This window comes from Schistocerca nitens, chromosome 4 (assembly GCF_023898315.1).
Source record: "Schistocerca nitens isolate TAMUIC-IGC-003100 chromosome 4, iqSchNite1.1, whole genome shotgun sequence".
In the NCBI taxonomy this organism is placed as follows: domain Eukaryota; kingdom Metazoa; phylum Arthropoda; class Insecta; order Orthoptera; family Acrididae; genus Schistocerca; species Schistocerca nitens.
Window position 1 is genome coordinate 78,049,130 of NC_064617.1, and position 2,787 is coordinate 78,051,916.

Sequence of the window (2,787 nt, forward strand, 5' to 3'; positions counted from 1 at the left end):
CAACTCGGGTTCAACAGGAACCCTATCATCAATGCTTACCAACGCACCACCAGCTTGCACAGTGCCTTGTTGACAACTCGGGTGCAACAGGAACCCTATCATCAATGCTTACCAACGCACCACCAGCTTGCACAGTGCCTTGTTGACAACTTGGGTGCAACAGGAACCCTATCATCAATGCTTACCAACGCACCACCAGCTTGCACAGTGCCTTGTTGACAACTTGGGTGCAACAGGAACCCTATCATCAATGCTTACCAACGCACCACCAGCTTGCACAGTGCCTTGTTGACAACTTGGGTGCAACAGGAACCCCATCATCAATGCTTACCAACGCACCACCAGCTTGCACAGTGCCCTGTTGACAACTTGGGTGCAACAGGAACCGTATCATCAATGCTTACCAATGCACCACCAGCTTGCACAGTGCCTTGTTGACAACTTGGGTGCAACAGGAACCCTATCATCAATGCTTACCAACGCACCACCAGCTTGCACAGTGCCTTGTTGACAACTTGGGTGCAACAGGTACCCTATCATCAATGCTTACCAACGCACCACCAGCTTGCACAGTGCCTTGTTGACAACTTGGGTGCAACAGGTACCCTATCATCAATGCTTACCAACGCACCACCAGCTTGCACAGTGCCTTGTTGACAACTTGGGTGCAACAGGAACCCTATCATCAATGCTTACCAACGCACCACCAGCTTGCATAGTGCCTTGTTGACAACTTGGGTGCAACAGGAACCCTATCATCAATGCTTACCAACGCACCACCAGCTTGTACAGTGCCTTGTTGACAACTGGGGTGCAACACGAACCCTACTATCAATGCTTACCAACGCACCACCAGCTTGCACAGTGCCTTGTTGACAACTTGGGTGCAACAGGAACCCTATCATCAAAGCTTACCAACGCACCACCAGCTTGCACAGTGCCTTGTTGACAACTTGGGTGCAACAGGAACCCTATCATCAATGCTTACCAACGCACCACCAGCTTGCACAGTGCCTTGTTGACAACTTGGGTGCAACAGGAACCTTATCATCAATGCATACCAACGCACCACCAGCTTGCACATTGCCTTGTTGACAACTTGGGTGCAACAGGAACCCTATCATCAATGCTTACCAACGCACCACCAGCTTGCACAGTGCCTTGTTGACAACTTGGGTGCAACAGGAACCCTATCATCAATGCTTACCAATGCACCACCAGCTTGCACATTGCCTTGTTGACAACTTGGGTGCAACAGGAACCCTATCATCAATGCCTACCAATGCACCACCAGCTTGCACAGTGCCTTGTTGACAACTTGGGTGCAACAGGAACCCTATCATCAATGCTTACCAACGCACCACCAGCTTGCACAGTGCCTTGTTGACAACTCGGGTGCAACACGAACCCTATCATCAATGCTTACCAACGCACCACCAGCTTGCACAGTGCCTTGTTGACAACTTGGGTGCAACAGGAACCCTATCATCAATGCTTACCAACGGACCACCAGCTTGCACAGTGCCTTGTTGACAACTTGGGTGCAACAGGAACCCCATCATCAATGCTTACCAACGCACCACCAGCTTGCACAGTGCCTTGTTGACAACTTGGGTGCAACAGGAACCCTATCATCAATGCTTACAACGCACCACCAGCTTGCACAGTGCCTTGTTGACAACTTGGGTGCAACAGGAACCCTATCATCAATGCTTACCAACGCACCACCAGCTTGCACAGTGCCTTGTTGACAACTTGGGTGCAACAGGAACCCTATCATCAATGCTTACCAACTGAAATCGGGGCTCATCTGACCAGGCCACGGTTTTCCAGTCGTCTAGGGCCACGAGCCCGGGAGAGAGAGGCGCAGCAGGCGATACTGCTCTGTTAGCAAAAGCACTTGCAGTGGTCGTCTGCTACCACAGCCCATTAACGCCAAATTTCTCCCCTTTGTCCTGACGGATACGTTCGTCGATTTCTGCTGTCATTTCACGCAGTATTGCTTGTCTCTTACCACTGACAACTCTACGCAAACGCCACTGTTGTTAAGTGAAGGCCATCGACCACTGCGTTGTCCGTGGTGAGAGGTAATGCCTGAAATTTGGTATTATGGTCGCACTCTTGACACTGTGAATCTCTGAATATAGAATTGCCTAACGACTTCAGAAATGGAATGACCCATGCGTCTAGCTCCAACAACCTCTCAGCGTTGCAAGTCTTAATTACCGTCGTGCGAGCACAATCGCGTCGGAAACCTTTACACATGAATCACCTGAGTAAAAATGACAGGTCCGCCAATGCACTGCTCTTTCATACCTTGTGTACGCGATGCTACCGCCACCCCTGTTTGTGCAAATCGCTACACCATGACTTGTCACCTCGGTGTAGTTTCTAACATTAATACTGGTTTGTTGTGTTTAATCTTTAGCGTAAGACAGAACTTAAGCTATTATCTGTGACATGTAGATAACTGTTTAATTTATCTTTTACGCTGCAAACAGATAGTTTGCAAATCACACCCAAACATGGATGATATAATGTTAAAGTTTATGGTAAGATTATACCTCTTAGTGAGCAGATTCTGACAGCATTTTAAATTTGGTCGATAATCATATGAAAGACTTAAAATCACATTTTTGTTTCTCCTGCATTGTAGTTAAGAATTCGAATGTGGACGGCTGCGGAACGCGTTCCCTGTTTATTGTGTACTGTATTCATTTCATAACGCTTCATAAAAGCCACACTGCGCCGCTATAAAGGCTCGGAACACGATGTAAACGAGAAACA